At 42.6% G+C, this 21,312-nt stretch overlaps 1 protein-coding gene across 2 annotated transcripts in view; it reads right to left on the bottom strand.

The window, feature by feature from the left end:
• The window catches only part of FER1L6 (fer-1 like family member 6), a 159,123-nt gene that overhangs the window by 119,328 nt on the left and 18,483 nt on the right, over nucleotides 1-21,312 (bottom strand). Inside the window, exon 1 of one of the 2 annotated variants that reach the window (XM_059165678.1) lies at nucleotides 7,606-7,930. The exons of the other annotated variant lie outside the window; for it this stretch is intronic. The gene's annotated coding sequence lies outside the window, so the exon portion shown is untranslated. Of the gene's footprint in view, nucleotides 1-7,605; nucleotides 7,931-21,312 lie in introns of those variants that run through there. 2 annotated transcript variants of the gene reach the window in all.

Here is a 21,312-nt window from a genome sequence, read left to right on the forward strand (position 1 = left end):
GAAGAGGGGGACTGGCCTATGGGATCTTGGGGGTCCTTTAAGATGCTGAGATAAAGTAGCATGGAAAGAATGGGCTCTGGAAGCCCCCAGACATGGATGGACTGGGCAAGTCGCAGTATTTCTCTGAGCCTCAGCTTCCCCATGGGTACAAATTTATGGAAATAAATAATAACGTACAATAACTTTATAGAATCATGAGAATAAAAGACGTGAAGTAAGTAACGCACTGAGGGCAGTCCCTGGTATGTAGAAAGTGCTGGAATGTGCCCATTTTGGAGGTAACATTTTCCCTCTTTGATTTACCATCTTCTATGATGCAAATCACTCTCAGTCTCCCAAGAATCTCAGGAGAACATACAAAAGGATGATTTCCCTCTTCTGAAATTTCTTAAAGGCAACTTCCAATAACTTTCCTGTTTTCAATAGAGAGTTACCAAGCAGAGGGCCAAAGCCATATCTTCCAAACCCTGACTTGCCAGTGCAGTATCCAAGGGCTCAGTGCTATCATCATTTCGTGGAGGCAGAATCTGATGTCCCCTGGGACTTGGCCAATGAGTTCTGCAGACTAGTTGAAAAGGCAAGGTTACTTCCATCAGCGAACAGGAAGTCACTACTAATAAATGACAGTATCTACCACAGGGAGACTCGAAGCTCCTACAGGAAGCTGACATCCTCATCACAGATGGCCTGAGCATTCTGAATCCCCCATCAGGCAGCCAGTGACTGAAGCATTAAGTCATGCCTGAGGTGACTGGCGAGGGCACAGGCAGAGGGAAAGATGGGTCTCCCTACCCCACTGAAACCAGGCACTCTTGGCCCTGCTAACCATCAGGGGCACCTCATGAAGTTTAAAAGAGACCAATGTCTGGAACCACTTCCAGAGATCTATAATTGCTTTGGAGAAGAACCAGTGCCAAGAAGCCCTGCTCTAGGCACAGCTCAGACCCAGCTACCAAGGAAGCCAGAGAGCCTTGCAGTAAATGCCCATTGGATTTACAACCAGTTCAGCTCTCCTGGATGGGTTGATATTTGTTCCACAAACACACAAGGTTGTTTGCCTGAAATCCTGAGTCAGTCATCAAGGGCACTACCAGCATGACTCCCAGCATGAAAGGCTTCTGGAAGAAAATTGATTTTTCCTCCTCAGTCACTTGTTGTCTGCAGTAGAGAGAAGGCACTGCTTGCTGGCCCAGAATAATCATGCCTCTGGCAGACTGGGCAGCAGAGAGCGACCTGGAGACAGAAGACAGCTCACAGGCCTGCTTGCATCTCCTATTAGCTCTCAAATTTAGAACCAGACCCTTAGCCCAGATGAGCATGTCTCATTCCCACGTGGGCTTTTCTGACCCAATTCATACAGTGGTGAACAAAGCTTATACAGTGTAAAACATGCTACGAAATACTGTATTACAACACTGGAGACAAGGAAATGTGTTACAATATTCTCCTGAGTGAGTCTAATACTTTGAAGCACAGATTAATGCTTACTTTGTGCCAGGAGCACCATTCGACACATATTATCTCCAAGGATTCTCACAACATACCACGAGGCAGATGCTACTGTTTCCCATTTTTACAGATGAAACGTTGTCAGGGGTTTCCAGCCTGTATATTGGGATCAGCCAGTAAATCAGGAAGGAAGTTCTCCAAGGTAGGAGCCATCAGCCCCCCTTCTCCTTGTCGGTGTGCCCAGGAGTCCAGCATGGGAACCCCCCACTTCACAAAAGAAGGATGGGGCTCTCTGGCTTCAGATCTACTGAATTTCCTCCCAGGGCCACCCCAAGGTAAGTCAAGACACACAGAAACCCCAATACCAACCTGGTCTCCTCAGGGTCAAAGCTACCATGACTCTGATATCTGTATCCAAACAATGAGAACATTACACAGTGCGCTTGTTAGGCTCCCTTCAGTACCTATGTTCCAGGTGACATCACTCCAGGTGGCCCCACAGGGCTGGCACTGCCAGGAAGGCAGCCAGCCCAACACACAGGAGGAGGAGCTCAACAGCCAGAGTTTCATCCCTACCATTTCTAACTATGCCAGTGGGGCTAGCCACGGGACTTCTCGGAGCTCAGGCTCCACTTCTGCAGGAAGTGGCCATAAAGTTAACTCTGCTTTTGTCATGGGGTGTCATGTCCAGGGCTCCCTGGAACCAGGGTTAGGAAATGGCTCACAATTAGGGTCTCCATGTGGTTTTCCACTTGCCTCACAAAATTCCCCCTCTGGAATCACCTTTTCTACCTGCAATGTGGAGTGGAAGCAGCTCAGGCCAAGCAGCCAAACACTAAGCTAATTGAGTCCGCGGGTGTGACCAGGACCAGCCCTTGCTGCTCTTCTCCCACCTAAGAGGACACAGGATACAGGTCATCTGTGCCCCTGACCCTCCAAAACCAGTCATAACATCCAGCATGAAAAAAAAAAAAAAAACCACTTTGATTTGTGGATTTATTTATATGGTAAACTCTTATAAACGTTAAAACTCCCTATTAAAAAAATGGATTTCTATGTAATCAGGAGTACCTTAAAAATAAAGCGAAACCAAGCTTTACCACTGTTCTGAGGTTATCCAGAGAGCCTTGGATAAATTCCCAGCTGCCTACCGAGGAATATCTGCTCCGTGTACTCATCTTATTTTTAAAACTGGGATATATTCGTTAAAGGAAAACCACCAAATATAGAAGTAGCCATAATGTGGATTTTGACTGAAGATTGTTACATAAATCCATGGGACCCCCTGCCTTGTCAAGACGGCAATGTTTCTTCCTCTCTCCCCATTATCTTCCTGTAATAACTTACCTGCTCTATTTCCTATTTCTTTAGGCAACGGTGCCCAACTTTGGTTGTACATTGGACTCCTATGGGGCGCTTTCGAAAATGGTTTCCCACACTGCAGCCAGACCCCATCCCAGAGGGTCTGATGTCACTGGTCAGCAGTGAGGACAATGCTCAGTGCCTTTCAGATTCCCAAGGTCATTCTAATGTGCAGCAGCAGTGCTGGAAATCCTTGTGTGTAAGTAATTAGTGCCAGAGAGCTTTCCTCCCAAAGAGAAGGTGTATGGTGTTTAAGGGAAATTCAAAGACAAATTTTCAGCCACCATGAAACTTGGGAAATTCAGAGCACTTGCTGAATATATTTGGTAAGCTGGCCTTGATCATCCTACCTCAGCTCCTCTTCCACCCAACCCTGATCCTGGTGATTAGCCCACAGAATTGTCTCCTTCACTACTATGCACAGAATCAACCCAACTTTGGAGGAACCAACTCCTCCAGTTTGAAAGAGCGGGATCAGTCCTCTGTTTGGTCCAAAGTGTCCCAGACAATGGCCCGAATAGACTGAGCAATGACTCCCAACCTCACGGGAACCAGCTCGCTCCGGCATACTCTGATTTGCCATCTCCCACCTCACTGCGACAGTAAAATAAACATTTCTCTGTTAGACCCTCACTTTGTCCATTCCAGCCTCAGTGGCCATCATAAGGAGTTATGTTACCAGCTTCACAGACAGTCACTGAGAACCTCAACATTGCCCCTTCAAGACTCAGCTGAGTCTAGGAAATGCATCTCCGAGGATGCTAATGAATCCTTCCTCCTGTGGTTTCTCTGACCCAAGACTGACTCAGGGATAATTCAGAGCCACATGGTATAGAGCTGGCCTGGCTCAGCCCTGACAGACCTTCAAAGGGCTTGCCAATGCTCAAGGACAAGGTGGTAGAAGGCTGGTTCTATAGGATTCCCCAGGAAAAGGAGAGCTTTCCCCTCAGGTGCATCTCGCCCAACTGGCAGCATGCCGACAGGGCTCACAAACTGACATATTTTTCAACCTGTGGCCACTGGCCTCCAACCTCTCCTGCTCCTCCCCTATAGCTAAGATCAGCCCATGACTGCTTGGCTAGAGTGCAAGAAAGAGAAATAAATACTGGCAGGCAGTAGAGTTAGGGCTGTGAAATTTTTCCCAGCCCCAAACCTTCTCTTACCCGGGCCCCTATGAAAATGTTCATTTTTCTTATTCTATCCTCTTCATATCCAGACTAATTGGAGACCTGATGTCTGTTTTCCTAAAAACAAAAAATTAACCTCTCTTCCAAAAAATAGACTACAGGCAGCTTCCCAACATTTGGAACAAGCAACTCTCCCTCCCTGTGTCTCAGCATAAAGAAGTCTTCAGACTCCTACTTTTTCCAGGCTTTCTCCTTTTCTTTACTTCCAGAACCTTCCTCGTCCTTCCTTCCAGAACCTTCCCATATATTCCTTGATTATCTTTTGGCAGAATGATAATAGTATGGCATCCATTGTTTGGCTTTTCCTCCCTTGGGTTGGGTTAAGGCCCAAGGCTCCTGTTCCCATGTGGTCTTCTCTTCTTTGGATCTACCTTGTCACAGGATATTTTATTCCACCTCATGTCGAGTGGGAGAAGTCACTGACTGAGGCAGGGCTTCTCCTCCCTGCAGCTGCGCACTGACTTCATCTGATTCTCAGGAAAAGATTTGAAAACCAATCCGGACTCCAATCCGGTTTACCGCTTCCTCCAATCTAGTTTACCAGCAATAGACATGATATTTTGATCCTAGTTGATGAGTAGGTCTATGTCTCAATGGGTTTTGAACATAACAAAGAAAGAGAAGGGTGGAGCTATCACCTCAGAGATGCTGATCCGCTAACATATAAAGATACTGTCACAAGTGAGAGTCATTAGTTCCATGATGGGTAAAGAAGGGACCTAGGAAATTCCTTCCAAGTCTCCTTTTTTGGTGTCATGGACATTGAAGATAGAAGGATGAGTGCTATATTAAATTAAGTAGCTATTTTTGCTGTAGGGTCTCAGAGCCTTTAACAGTGCTGATGTAGATTGTGACTCTCCAAGCGGATGACACAGCATTCAGATTTTTCTAAATTGACTTGACCACACCCTTATCACAAAACACTGGATAATATCTTAAAGAACACTAGGTGGGACACCTGGAGAAAGAGAGTCCTGGAAACTTTGGTGCTCTTTTCTCTTTTGAAACTTTTATGAGGGGAGCTGTGATTAAGTAAGAACTACTGAGGAAACAGAGAGCCCAGCATATCCCTTCTCTGCATCCATCAACAGTGCTCCTGTTGTGGAGAAACATCTAATTGGTCTCCCTGCCTCTCCGTTCTCTCTCCTTCTCTCTCCTTCCTGCAAACTAGTCTCCATTCTGTAGTCACTTTTGCAAAGTAGAAGAGCAGAGAGCTTTCTTAATATGATAAAGAATATTTACAAAACCCCCTAGAGTTCATGTCCTATCAACAGTAAATATTGAAAGATTTCTCCCTAAGATTAAAAAAAAAAAAAATGAGACAAGGATGTTCATGAACACCCACTCTATTTAATACTGCACTAGAAGCCCTTACCAGCTCAATAAAGTTTGACTATTTGAATCACCAAGTGAGTGTAGCAAGGTATCTAGAAACAAGGCCAATATACAAAAATCAAGAATACCTCTCTGAACCAAAAACAAAGAATTGGAAACTAAAAACTGTAAATAAAAAATATGGTAATAGGACAAAAAAATTTAAAACTTAGGAATCATTCTAAGTTCCGTGGAATTGTTGAATCACTATATTGTATACCAGAAACTAATAGTGTATGTTAAAAAAAATAACAGATCAATGACCAATCCTACTATTGATCAATTAATAAGGAAATATAGCTTAGCTATCCTTTGAAAAATGAACATATATAGCCATAAAAATCACACACACACACACACACACACACACACAAACATAAAACATATGAACAGAGACATATGAATATAAAATACAAAACACTGAATCATATCAAAAAAAATTAATTTAGCACTCTTAAAAGTGGAGCATTACTGGGTTGAAGCCAATACTTATCATAGCTATGGTTTTGTGAGTTTCCATTTCTACCTACAGTAGATGGACATGTTATTAGAACTGTGGTGGTTCTGTTATATTTGGATGACCTTCAGAAAGGGGTTATTCTCTGTTCTTCATGCCACCAGTGGTTCCTATCCTAATAATAACCATCCTTATTTGTCTGGACATCAACATTGCTGCTTAGAGTTTTTTAGATTCAGTAGAATTATAAATAGAAAATGACTAGTAGCCATCATAATTCTAAAGCCCATTGCTCATAATATACCATTGGTCACTTTATGATACTCACCAATGTGGCTAGGTCATTGTAATCTGCAGCCATACACATAATAGGGATTTAGTACAACAGCATGTCCAACATATATATATATATTTTTATAAGTCTACCTTGTGAGGTGTAACTGTAATATTGAGCTCCAAGGTTTGTGTGGAACCTGATTAAGATACTCACTCCCTCTCTCTCTTCTCCTCTCCCTAGTCCCCTAAAAGTAAATAAATAAATAATTAATTAATTTAAAAAATAACAATAAAATTAAATTAAAAATTTTTTAAATTAAGTAAAAATTTAAAAATTGACCTGTACACTAGAAGTTACAAAAATAAAAATAAAAAAAGATAAAGTAAAGGATTTTCCATGCTCATGGACTGGAAAATGCAATACTGAAAAGATGCCAAACTTCCCCAACTTTATTTGGAGATTGTTATTTATTATAATAAATAATATTATCTCTGGGTTCTCCAGTTTTGCAAGGAGGAACAAGCCACTCAGTCCTCTGGATTCCTATCACTTTGTTCTTATCTTTATTTTAGCCTTTATCCCACAGATCATAATAGTTACTTGAAAAAGATCATTCCCTTTTATTACATGCTGAGCTTTTGAAGCCAGTAACCATACCTAGTTTATGTCTGTGCCTTCAGTGTCATTGAGCAGGGCTCAATGACTTTCGGACACACGGGTGGACAGAGGGACACATAGAGCATACACATAGAAAGCACCACAGGATTTCACTAGAAGTTCTTTGACTGTCTTCAAAAATGTATCACATTGAACAGAAAGGAGTTAAGGCCATTCCAAGACTGAATACTTTTCTTTCCAGACTACACTGGGATTGAGCCAAAATTTGGTTATCCATTGTACAATGTATAATGTATTCAATATATTCATCCCCTTGATTACCATCATTCTAAGTGTTCTGGAACAGTCATAATAGCCACTGTCCCTTAGGCACGTAGGATAAGCCAGGAATCAGGTTAAGGTTCTGCATACATCTTTTTAAATTTAGTCATTCCAACAACCATCTGACAGAGGTTAAATCTCCCTTCAGGATGTAGAAATGGAAATCTAAAAGGTTGAGTAACCTGCCTTAGATCCCACAGCCATAAGCTGCACCCAAACTCAGGCCTGGCAGACCTCCACTGTAGGCTACCTCCCAAACAGCAGTCAGAGCCACAGTTTTTCAAGAACCTAAGAGGAGCCAAATATTGTGAATCTTTATTTCCCAGATGCTGAACATCACAGCTCAGAGAGGTTTGGTAACTTGCCTACAACCACATAGCAGTCCCTCACCGAAGCCTGGGCTCTGCGCTCTGTTTGCCACCCTCCCTTCCCAGGCGGCTCACTCTAAGAACAAGCAGAGGAAACCCAGCAGCAGCAGCAGCAGCAGCACTGTGGGCTTCCAGCAGCCCAACTCAAGCAGGCGGTGCAAAGCAGCTCAGCAATTAGAACCAGAGTCTCACCTTGACTAGCAGGGGTTCCCACCAGTGCCCAGACGCACTCGCGTTCACTAACTTCTTGGACCCAAGACAGGTCAGAGAAGAACAAGGCACAGCGTCCAACACTAGTCTGGGAAAGAGGGGAGCTTCTTCCTAGAATGCAGCAGCCCAGGGGAGTGGATATCAGGAGGCAGAAGTCTGCTCCATCACAAGGGGCAGGTGCCTCCCAGGAAATGCCTTTCCATGTGTGTCCACGGGTCGCTCCCTATCTCTGTTTGAACTTCACGTCCTCCTCAGGGCTTGGCTGCCAGATCCCAAGACTCTGATCAGCAAACACAGCCGCTCAGAGCAGGTCCTGAAAGGAGCGGCCATTGACATTTTCCATTCCAAGTCAGGTCGCCCCGGGTGGATCAGGATTCAGAAGAACCCTAGCTCCAGACTGTGCCAAAGCCCTGGGTGTTTTCCAGCCACTATCCAGCCATCCAGCCTGGCCTTTTAATCCTTCCCACTGTCCCCTGCTCACTTATTTACTTAAGGCTAATTCTAGATGACTTTACAAATATTAACCTATTTAAGACCCACAACAGCCCTCAGAGGTTATTGTGCCCAATGTGTGGATGGCAAAACTGAGCCATGGAGTGGTTGGTAGATGCTGGGATTTGAACTGAAGCCACTGGATCTCAGAGCCTCTGCTCTCAGGCCCTCTGGCTGCTATCTCTGTGGCATTTCACTAGGACTTGAGTCCTGATGTTATTTCAAAGAGGTCAAGTTTATAAGGGAGGAAAATAAATAAAACAAAAAAAGAAGAAATTTTGGTGCCAAATGCCTCAGAAACTCTGTCTATAGTGGTTTGAATGTTGCCTCCCCAAAAGATATTCCCATGTTGCAGAGAATGTGAATATGCCCTTATTTGCAAAAAAAGAATCTTTGCAGATGTACATTAAGTTAAAGACCTCAAGAGATCACTTTGGATTATCTAAGTGGTCCCTAAATCCAGTAAGTGTCCTCACAAGGAGCAGAAAGGGGGAAGACATGGACAAGACTAGGTGGAAACAGAGGCAGAGATTGGACCATTGTGGACATGGGCCAAGGAGCACCAGGAGCCCCCAGAAGCCAGAGAAGCTAGGAAGGATGCCCCCCTTGCTCCACCCAGAGCATTCAGAGGGAGCACAGTCCTGTGAGCGTCTTGATTTTAGACCTCTGACTTCAGTAACTGTGAGAGGATAGATTTCTGTAGCTTTCAGCCTTCACATTTATGGCCATTTGTTATGGTAGCCCCAGGAAAACAGCACCTGCTCTTGGTCACTTCCTCTAGCATGTATCTGCGTCACAGGAAAGGAAGGAATGTTGGCTTCATTCACTTCACTGAGTACCTCATGGGGAAGGCAGGCAAGTTAGTGCCTGTGGGCCCACCGGTGGCATAAGAGCCCCCACAGTTCAGATACCAAGCGAGGAAGGCAGGCAGTCCCCAGTGCGGGGCAGGGGCCTGGGAGGCAGGTTTTGCAGGTAAGGACTTTGCAAGTTAAATAGGAGTTTCCCGAAGCAACCTCATTCAAAATCTACAGCTGAATGCACGTTGTCCCCAGAGAAATGAGCCTCGGCTCAGGATTCACAGATTGAGAGCAGGTCTCCCGTGCATCACTCCTTCCATTCTGGATCATGGGAGATTTGATCCCCCTCAGAAGCCAAGGTCATCAGTTGTCAGTGAGTCCCAGACTCACCTGTCACAGGTGGGGAAACTCATGACCACACAGCTGACATCGCCTAAGGTGGCCCCGTCAGAGCTGGAACCCAGTCTCCAGAGCCCTAATCCTTTCAAAGGAACCAAACCTCCTCCCCTCATCTGATCTCTTCACAGAGATCCTGCAGCAACTCTTATCTGAGCTGAGCAGCCCTGAGCCCAAAGCATTCTCCTGCTCAAGTTCTCATCCCTCCTCCTGAAATTTAAACTTCTTCCTCCTTGTTTGCAGAGTGATACCCTCCCCAGGAGGCTGCTGCGCCAGACTCAGATACCAGTACCCATTCCGACCGCAGACGGCATCTGGCTGTACAGTAGACACTACAGCAAATGTTGGTTACCTGCTCATTGCAGGGAAGAATCCAATGAAGACCCCATGCACAGCCTTGTTTCTCTGCTACATCTCCTGCTACGTGCGTCTACCCACCTCCCCGGCCACACCACCTTCCTTTAGTGACTTGATGGGATCATGCCCCTCCCTTCAGGTCTCTGCACCTGCTCCTTTCCATGCCTGAATCCACATGGCTTCACACACCTCTGCTGAGTTCACGATATCCACTCCTCCAGGGTCACGCCATCACTTTGTCAGAGGCTTTTTCCCAGGTTCAGCAGATCCCCGGATCCTCAGTGCTTTTTCTTTTCATTACTGATACTAGCTTGTAATTTTACTTTAATGTGATTCTTTTGCATTAGCGTTCACCACCATTAAACAAAAAGTTCCATTAGGGTAGGAACTCAGTCTAGCTAACTCATCAGTGTCTCACCAGCACCCAGCACACAGACCACACCTGTAATTCATTCATTGGTTCATTCCTCAAACATTTATTGAATAAAATACTGAGCTGGTGAAAAGAAATGTACAAAGAAGGAATAAACAAAACCACCACCCCTCGGAAGAGAAAAGTCAAATAGATGAGCTACGGTAGACGCTAAGAAATTACCCAGCAAGAAATCACCTTTGCTACCACACTTACCCTCTTTCCTGTGCTTGCCTCCGAACACTTTTAGCCCTGCCCAGTATTTCCCCAAAGGCTGAGCTGGCAAAAACTCAAAGCATTGACAAGCGTAACTGGTAAACAACTCTGGAAAATGAACTTCAGGGGAATGATGCTATACAATTATCTAGAATGAAGTTTAGGAATTGTCTTTACAATTCAATTAACCTCAGAATTATTTTAGAAATGCAAAAGAGAGACTACGTTGCCAAGCACGGGGATTGAGCAACACTTCTCCAGCCGTCCCCACTCTGGGAAAAAGAATCCCCTTACCACAAAGCTACTACACTGGATCCAGATACAAGCACAGATCAAATCAACAGGAATCATCCCCCACCCTCCCACATGCTCTGCCTTCTGCTATGTGGTCTCCTGCCAGAGGAAATACAGCGCAGTGTCTGCAATCATTATCCCACGTACAGCCAGTGTCATGGACTGTTTCCTTGGAGAACCCACAACACTCGTTATCATGATTCAACAAACATTTACTCAGTACGTATTAGATGCCCAGCACGGTAGTAGGCTTGTGGGAAATTCAGAGCAGTGATAGCAAGACAACAGCAGTCTAGCAGCTAATACACTTGAAAAGCCTACAGTTACCCTATAACAAAAACCTTCTCTATTTCTGGAATGCTCATAGAATACAAACAGCTTTCCTATGTGGCTATGCATCACAGCAGCTATATGAGGCAGAAGGGTCAGATCTGCCCTCCTCTTGTTTAGCAGATTAACTTCTTGGGTGCCAGAAGCTTTGACTGACTATTTCAACATTGCTTGGCTAACAAGGGGCACAGCTAGAAGTTGTGGCTCTCATGAAATGTGCCACTCAGTTCTCCAGCTACAGAAAGCATCATTAAGTGACAGCCCCAGCTGTCACACCTCCCAACCCAACCCTGTGCCTCACTGAGGCCACACTGCCCATGAACTTCTCCCTAGCTAAAGACTACTCACAGCCAGAAAACTATTTCAGGTCCTTCCTGCAAGACTTAGAACTCCTTCAGTGGATGACTTGGGCCTCCAGAATCCTTATCCACTTGGAGGAGGCTTTCTTAGAAGACTCTCCCAAACCAGTTCCCCTTCCTTTCTGCTCTCTGTCATAGATGTCACTCCTGCATCATGGTCTGAAGACTCTCCTTGCTTCCTCCGGGTTTTTCTCCAAATAAATCTTGAGCAGATCAATGCCATCTTGGAATCTGCTTTCTGGAGGACTCACCCTAACAGAACCAGAATCCAGACCTTGTCATACACAAAAGGACCTTCCACCAATAAAGGGATTCCATTTTAAAATACATTTGGAAAGTGAGGAGGTAAACCCAGTGTCACCAGACTTCGTAGATCCAACAAGATGCTAATGTGTAGTTGACCCCTCAAAGTATAGAACACAGACTCTAGTGGCTCCCAAACTGAGTGGACAACAAGAACTTTTATTCAGTTCTCCCGAATTGGAGACTGGAACATTGGTTTTCCACAGACCACAATTTGGGAAATGATATTAAGCCCCACTCTCCAACAAATAAACACCTATTCTTTCCTTGGCATTGTTAAAGATGCTCAAAATGATGGTTTGATACTCTTCTTTTGCTATTCTCAAATATATGTATAATAATATTGTAAAAAAAAAAAAAAGACAGGAAAAGCAAACCAAGACAGGCAACCCTCAAACAATGTAGGCTTCCCTGGAAGACTAGGAAATTAATTATACTTTACATTAAAACTTTATTCCTATTCTTAGGAAATGGTTTGATTTTAATTATTTAAAATAGGTTTATCTTCGAGAGAAGGGCAAACTGAAAGCTTTCAAACATAAGCAATGAATCCTAAATTATCTACAGGCTTTAAATTTGGACCTGTTTTTCCTGCAGACATTTCTCAATGAATTCACATTAAAATGGTTCCACTCAACGTCCAAAGTCAGTGATCGGACCTCAGCAAGTCTTCACGATCCAATACTTGAATGAAAAGGGAACCATCTGTGATGCAAATTGTTCTACAGATTTTCTGCAAAATTCCTGGCAAAGCCCAAGCTCAGTGTATTTGGAGCCTGGTGGGAAAATGCATTTCTGTGTACCAAGGAGGTGTTCCTTGTGTAAACAGTTAGGTGAGAGTCACCTGAGAGAGTAAACTCAGGTCATTTCCGGGTCAAGAGACAAACAAGTAAGTCTATATGGGATTCAGTCTTCTTAAACTTCACCAGTTTTCCTTCTCCTCCCTCCTTGAGAGGTATGAGACATTCTTGGTAAGATGCAATAGTGGGAACCAATTGCTTTTTGGTCACCAGCTAGGTAGTAGGCAAATACCATAGCAGGCACCTTACAAATGTATCATTTAGCCTTTCTAATCTTGGATGTAAGTAGGACCATCACCCCAACTTCTTTTTAGATGAAGAAACAGAGGCCCAGAGAAGGCAAGCTACTGGCACAAGATCATAGACATTACAAGTGACATTCCTTAATATCTCTTGGAATTTTATTTGCTTCTGTCCTCTGTCATCTCTTGGTTCTTTTCTTCTTTCCCATACTTCTCTAGAACTTTTCAACAAGACCCTTAAATAACTGATAGTAGAAAAAATTTTTCTACTATAGAAAAAGTGAGGCACATTTATTTTTACTAAATATTTGTTGAAAGGCCAGATATATTAGTCTTGTATTACTGACCAGTTAATTATATTAGGCCACAAGCAGACACCAAAGAACCTGAAAGAATTAAATTCCAAGCAGGGGGAGTGGGAGAGGGAGAAGCAGGCTTCCAGCCGAGCAAGGAGCCCAATGTGGGGCTCAATCCCAGGACCCTGAGACCGTGACCTGAGCCGAAGGCAGCTGCTTAGCGACTGAGCCTCCCAGGTGTCCCTAAAGTTGTAATATTCTAGAAGGGAAAATGAAAAGCATTACTAAAGCTAATATATATATGTAATGATAATATTATATATATTAATAATTATAACATTATTAACATATATATTAACATATATAATACTGCTTCCTATCTTTTTCCCAACTTGGGTGTCAAGAGCACTGTAAGCTTTGGTGGTCTCTTCTCATCTTTGTGCTCACAGGATTGGAAAGACAAGTCTGAGATTGTCTGTGACCCTCACCAGCCCCCTCTCAGAGTTCAGGCCATTCTGAAACCATGTGACCTCAGTTCTTAGTCACTCAGCAGCATGGGAGGTGACCTGTCATAAAAATGATGGTTGGAAGGATTTAAATTCAAGTCAGACAGAGTTGAGATGTTGGTAGCAGGGGCAGAACCCCAAACTCACACAGGGTAAACAGGCTGCTGTGGTCCCAAGAAGGGAACAACAGGGCTTCAAAAACTATGAGTCAACAGAAGTCACAATTTAGAGAGGGACTAGAAAGAAATTAATTGGTGGTGGTAGCAGCAGCTGACACAGAGACAGAGGGGCTGAGTCTACATATGATCAAGCAAGAAAGAGTCAGAGGAAGCCTGGTGTCCAGGGGGATTTCAGGATAATCACACCTCCTGAGCGGATGTGAACCCAGAACAGTCTCCCAGTTCCTGAGCGATCCTCCCATCCCTAGGAGGGGGGCTATACTGAGGTTTCTGCTCTTCCACAAGGCTGCCTGCTCGAATTCATTCCACATGGAACAATAATGATAATGATAATTACAGTTATAATGGCAATTATTAATTTGAGCATTAATGACATGCCAAGAACTGAAAGACTTTTTCTTATCCCATTTCATCCTCAAAATAACTCTGCAAGGTAGCTACTATATCCCTATTTTACAGACAAGGAAACAGATACAGAGAAGTGATTTCCCCAGAATCAACCACCCTACATGTGGTGGAGCCACGATGTGCCTCTGACACCTTTTCTCTTCAAGTCTATGCTTCCTTGGTTCATTCTCCCATATTCAATGTACCGTAGAACAAGCTTCTCTTACTAGGGGAAACCTGTACACTATTTAGTTCTGTGCAATATCAAGGAACCCAAATCAACTAACACTGAAGCACATAGGGAAATCACCACCAAAACTGGCTATAGGACTAGTTTCTTTCTGGAAAGTATCATCTTGTGAAAGATCCAGGAGAAACTGGACATCCTCATGCAACTACAGTGGCACAGTAAAAAGCGGATGATTTTGATTCCACGTGGTTGTAATATTCTGATAGGCTGAAGGCGCATCCAAAAGTAACTACCATCACCACACTCAATGTCTTCCCAGGCACCCAGAAAGCTCCTGGAGACAGACAAGTTACAGTTCGCTTTTCTTGCCCTTAGCATCCCATTCAGTGTAAGTATCTCATTAATAATATACAGCACGCACTGAAAAAGTTTTAAAATGCAGAATGCACACTGGATAAAGCTTAGCAATTCAGTCCAATGCCTTCCCTCTGCAGGAAAGCTGAGAGCCAGATCAGCTCGCAATCACACAGATCAAACTAGGGTCAGACTTGGAGCGGAACCCGGGACCCCTGCCTGTCAATTTGGCGCTGCATCTACCTTGGCATGTGGCCTCATTTTTGAATGGAACAGTATTTTTAAAAAGAATTGTTATTTGAATTAGACTATTTCTTGGTTCAGTCCATTAAGATAGAGTGAACATTATCAAATGTCCCTCGACAGTTAAAAATCTTATACCAGGGTCATCATTTTAACCAACAATGAGCAGGTCTAAGAAAGGGTAAGAGTGCATTGGAGCTGATCTCTGATCTGGGTTACAATAAATGTAAGCTCTCCTCAGTTTTCAGTGGCTCCCTGGAGAAGAAGTTCAGAAGGTTTTTTGTTGTTGTTGTTTTGTTTTATTTTTTTTTTTAAGAAATTGAGCTGCTTTAATAACAAAGAGTTCAGAAGGTTTTGAAGCTGTTGTAGATTACCTGTGTTTGCACTGGGCAAGGTAGAGAACAGTGGTGTGTGAATTAACTGACTCAACTCCTAAATATCCCCTGGAAGTTGACTTTTTGAAGCTTGACTACTATCTATCTGTTTTATTAATAATCACCCTCTTCTCTTAGCAAGTAGGAGACCAGAAAATGCTGGTGGTTGGGTGCAAGTGGAGGAGATGTCACAGGACTCTTATTTTGCCTTAGAAAACTCACTTCTGTTTATTTGAAAGGTCAGCCTGCAATCATCTTTTATCTAAAAATATCAGTACATTTTCCAAAACTCAGAGGGCAACATCTTAATTAACTCAGTAAATAATATCAAAGGACCTGGAATATCTATGGTGAGAAAGTAGGGCAATGCACTGTGGGATGGAAATCAGCTGTTCCTCATATCTGCCCCAGGATGTGGCCTTCTCATTGAACTTGCCCCAGAAGGAGCATGGGCCCTCTTCTGGGGTTCTGTCCTTAAAACAACTGGGTGAATACGGAGCAATTTTTTTTTAATTTTTTATTTTTTATAAACATATATTTTTATCCCCAGGAGTACAGGTCTGTGAATCACCAGGTTTACACACTTCACAGCACTCACCAAAGCACATACCCTCCCCAATGTCCATAATCCCACCCTCTTCTCCCAAACCCCCTCCCCCCAGCAACCCTCAGTTTGTTTTGTGAGATTAAGAGTCACTTATGGTTTGTCAATGCGGAGCAATTTTAAAGGATGTAGATGGCTCAGTAGGAACATCCCTAATGGCCTTTATTGTATTGTGATATCGGGTTCCTGGTGGTATGGCCAATGGCCACCTCGGACAAAGTGGTTATTTTTTTCCCCATCCTAATACACAAATATATTTATTTATTTTCACATACTCATCTGGAATTGCATGGTTGTATGAGAGACACTTGCCAAGTGAAATGTGAGCCATCTGGAAATCCCTGACCCTACATGTCTTTGCTTTGGTGGATTATTTTCACATTTGGCTTTTTTTTTTTTTTTTCATCCCACATCAGCCAGTTTGGGGGGGGGGGGTTAACCTCATCATCTTCTCCATTTTCCTTTGGCCTCTTCTGCTGGACATCCTCATCTCTACAGATGAGAGGACAGGTGAAGTTAAAACTGATGCAAAGCAAACAGATAATTTTGTAATTGGTTTGCTACTCTCATATTGTTCATGAAGCAAGAGTTAAAATTACTTGTGGTTCTAATTACCATATGCTTCTTGTCTTCCACTACCATGGATACACTCAAGGAGCTGACCAGGGTGTTTATGAAACTGCACTTGGCTGAGCCCGTAGGTCTGCCCATCACCAGCAGTTTCTGTACCCAGCAGCCTCTCACAGCCAGCTGCCTGTCTCACAACCCATTGCTGGAGCTTCAAGTATCGGTAAGAATAATCTAGAACCTGCTGATTTTGTCAAAGTCCAGGGCTGTATTTGCCAGTGTTGAGATTGAGTATTGATTTTCACCCTCCTGTTTTTTCTAACATTTTAATTATAAGACGTTAGATAGGCAGTTCAATTCCTCTCTTACAATGAACCTGGAAAACCTTATTATGCCAGAAAGGAAAAAAGTGCTCAAAAGCTAATGGGGATATGTCAAAAGAACACAAGAACCGATCTGAAGAGGCTCCCTCTAGCAAAATATGGGACAATTTGAATATCAAAATAAATAATCCAGGAATGGATTGTAACCCATTAGATAAGTAACCCATAAACCCATACTAAAGGCTAAAGAGAGGGAGGAGGTTGGAAGAGAAAAGGAGGAGGGAAATCTCTTTTTTTTTCTCCAAAGAGTTCATTCATTTATTTGATAGAGAGATCACAAGTAGACAGAGAGGCAGGCAGAGAGAGAGGGGGAAGCAGACTCCCTACCATGCACTGAGCAGGACTCCATCTCAGGACCCCAAGATCTTGACCTGAGCCGAAGGCAGAGGATTAACCCACCAAGCCACCCAGGTACCTCAGGAAATCTCTTTCTCTTTCTCTTATTACACAGAGGTAATAATAGAAAAAAAGATCATAAATCATCATTTTGCAATCCCTATAGTGATCATTAATTAGCTAAGAAACACTCATGGAAGCTAAAACCACTGGGTGAGAGGTTGTTGGGAGGAATCTGGTAGACACCACTTAATCAGCTGATTGCACTTACCCACAATAATGAGCCAGTGGATATCATGTGCTTTCCCCAGTGGTGTACTAAGCACACATCCATGTGCTTCTCTGAAAAAAAGAAAGTTCACCCTGCCTCTAATCATGAAGAAGTAATCAAACAAGTGCAAACTGAGAAAAAGATGCAAAATAATTTGTCTTTATGAATGTCAATTTCATAAAGACAAAACAAAAAGTCCAGAAAATCTTCATGACTAAGTGCAATGCGTGAGACTCCTTGCTTGGATTCGGGACCTCCCCCACCCCCACCCAAGGCTTTTAATGATATAAAGGGCATTATTGGGACAACTGAAGAAATCTGAACTTGTGCAATATTAGGTAATAGTATTATCTCAATCGTATCAATAATACTGTATCAATTTCCAGAGTTTAGTGGTTGTCTTATTATTGACTAAAAGATTACCTTTGATCTAAGGAAATGATGAATGATAAATTATTTGATTATGTACCATGATGTCTATGACTAACTCCCAAATGGTTCCAGGGGGAAAATGGCAGAAACTACATACAATAGAAAAAGATAAAGAGAGAGAAAACACATGGAAAAATGTTAACTATCCTGTCAAGGTAAAGTGTCTGTTTGTGTTTGTTACATTGTTTTTGAAACTCTTCAGTAGATTTGAAACTTTTTGAGATAAAAATTTACAGGAAAAACAAACAAACAAAAAAAAACGAAGTAAGGAAAGCAGTTGCGTTTGGGCAAGATTGAGAGAAAGGGAGGTGGGCAGAGCACACAATATTCTAGCTCTAGATCTGAGTGGTATTAATCTGACTTTGTGATCCTTTAATGAATTGTTACTTTCGTTTTGTGTACTTTCCCCCATGCTGTTCTATAAAAACGTTGATCTAAAAAAAAAGTCTTTGTTCAGCTATCTTCCAAATATTATGACTCCCTTTTTTATCACCAACATGTTCATGCACACACACACATTCACATAAGATCTGGGTGTTGCCTACTATGTGCCAGACACTGAGGGATGTTGTAGAGAGACAGAAAGAGTGAAAACCTGGTCCCTGTGTCCTGGCAGTTCATAGGCCAGTGTGAGGCTACACACACACACACACACACACACACACACGCACACACACACGCACACACACACACAAATATGATGCGATGTGATGTGACATAACATATCATGATAGAGTGATCAAGTAATCAGAATAAACATAGAGGAGAAAACATTCTTCTCCAAGGTTGTGTGAATTCATAACATTTTGAAGACTGAAGGATTTTGACAAGAGGAAAAAGTACTTTCTGCTCCGGTTTGGAATCCTGTGTTTACAGGTTCCATTAACGGTTCTGGGGACAACCTTTGGTGATGGGCTCAGAGCTGTCCAGAGACCTTCAAAGCCAACAGCTGGACCTATAGCTTTTGCTGAAAGATGTTCCTGCTCCCTAGGGAAATGTCAGCCTCTGCCAGAACAGGTTTGGAAGGGCCTTTGGTTTAATCGTGAAGAAACTGGGGCTCAGAGAAGTGGAATGATGGGTTGAAAATTAGGTCATAAGTGACAGACCCAGGGCCAGAACTGAGCCATATCCTGCTTTTCTTGGTAGTTGGTTCTTTGCTGCCTCCACTAATACATCAACTTGTGTGGTGTTTTGTTTTATTCTGTAAACTTCTTGAGGGCAGGATTCATCCCATTTTCATCATAGTAGCTTCATACTCATAAGCCTGACATTTTACAGACAACAGGTGTTTGAGGAATATGTTGCAGAGACTCTAACCCCCTGATTTTACAGATGAGGGAATGGAAGACAAGGGAAGCTGTAAGATGCCCAGGGTCCTAGTATACTTGCTGAAGGATCTAATTCTAAAAGCCAGTTCTCCTCACACCTAGTGCTTGCATTACACCAATGCTTTCCCACTTCAGGTATTTGAAGACCACCTTCAGACAATGCCAAACCCACATCTCTCCTTTATCATTAACTGAGTTTTTTTAATTGTGTTATGTTAGTCACCATACAATCCATCATCATTAGTTTTTTATGTTAGTGTTCGATGATTCATTGTTTGTGTACAACATCCAGTGCTCCACGTACTCCATGCCCTCCTTAATACCCATCACCAGACTCACCCATTCCCCCCAACCCACTCCCTTCTAAAATCCTCTGTTTGTTTCCTGGAGTCCATAGTCTCTCATGTTTTTTAAGAATTATCTCAGCATTTATTAGTCAAAAGATTTATGATAAAATAAATCTCTATGTTTTATTTCAAATGGTAAACTAATAATAGATGCCTTCACAGAAAGTAACTTTAAAAATAAATTGGTGGTTTACACACTTCACAGCACTCACCAAAGCACATACCCTCCCCAAGTGTGTAAACCTGGTGATTCACAGACCTATACCCCTGGGGATAAAAATATATGTTTATAAAAAATAAAAAATTAAAAGTCAAAAAAAAAGAAGAAAAAAAATAATAAATTGGTGGGTTATTTCCATAATTTGGCTATTTTGGACATTGCTTTTATAAACATTGGGGTGCATGTGCCCTTTCGAATAATTATGTTTATATCCTTTGAATAAATACCTAATAGTGCAATTGCTGGGTTTAGGATAGCTCTACTTTTAACTTTTTGAGGAACCTATATACTGTTTTTAAGAGTGGCTGCATCAGTTTGCATTCCCACCAACAGTGTAGGAAGGTTCCCCTTTCTCTGCATCCTCTCCAACAGCTGTTGTTTCCTGAGTTGTTGATTTAAGCCATTCTGACAGGTGTGAGGTGGTATCTCACTATGGTTTTGATTTGTATTTCCCTATGCCAAGTGATGTTGAGTATCTGTCATGTATCTGTTGGCCATTTGTATATCTTCTTTGGAGAAATATCTGTGTCTTCTGCCAATTTCTTGACTGGATTTTTTTGGGGGGGTATTGAGTTTGATAAATTCTACAGATGAATACAGGGGAAGGAAAGGAAAAATAAAATGAAAACAGAGAAAGGGACAAACCATAAGAGACTCTTTTTTTTTTAAAGATTTTATTTATTTATTTGACAGAGAGAGATCACAAGTAGACAGACAGACAGGCAGAGAGAGAGAGAGGAAAGCAGGCTCCCCGCTGAGCAGAGAGCCCGCTGTGGGACTCGATCCCAGGACCCTGAGATCATGACCTGAGCCGAAGGCAGCGGCTTAACCCACTGAGCCACCCAGGCGCCCCCATAAGAGACTCTTAACTCTAGGAAACAAACTGAGGGGTGCTGGAGGGGAGATGGGGGGGATTAGATAACTAGGTGACGGGGATTATGAAGGGCACTTGAAGTAATGAGAACAGGATGTTATCTGCAACTGACGAATCACTAAATTCTATCTCTGAAAATAGTAATGAAGTACATGCTAATTTGAAGTTTAAATAAATAAATAAATAAATAAATAAATTTGGTGGGGGAAACACTATTGTTAAATCATAGCTATAACTGATTCTGAATATAGAGCTTATTCTCATTCAGAAAAAGACTTGTAAAATTTTGGAGAGCTGTCACAGGCATTTTCTCTGACAAAAATGTAAATGGAAGATGATTTTAAAGAGAACAGCTTTCTTCTTCTTGACCCAATGTTATTTAATGTCGTGTCCCCATACCCCGTAAAACCATTGCCTGTGTGAACAGCAGTGTTAAGTCTTGAGTCGTTAACTGGGAAACAGTTTAATATCCACCCAACACTGCACTGCCCATACTTAATGTGTTAAATCTCTGGACTGGTAAGATTATAAAAAGCTCTGAAGAAAGATGGAGATAATAATATATGGCAGCACACATTAAATTCTGATGATGACACTACTTGAAAATAAATTCTGATGAGGACACTACTTGAAAAGAAATCCGTGGATGGAACGAACTTTGCCAGGCTCTGTTGAACCTCGGTCTTGAAAAAGAAAAGACTAGAAAGTCTCTGCAGCTCTCCGGACAGGACTTTGCTGTGGTGGCCCTACTGCAGGGGGTCTGACAGTTGGCAGGGGGATTTGTGAGGGTTTCTTAACTT

This window comes from Mustela lutreola, chromosome 3, assembly GCF_030435805.1.
Source record: "Mustela lutreola isolate mMusLut2 chromosome 3, mMusLut2.pri, whole genome shotgun sequence".
NCBI classification, from domain to species: Eukaryota; Metazoa; Chordata; class Mammalia; order Carnivora; family Mustelidae; genus Mustela; species Mustela lutreola.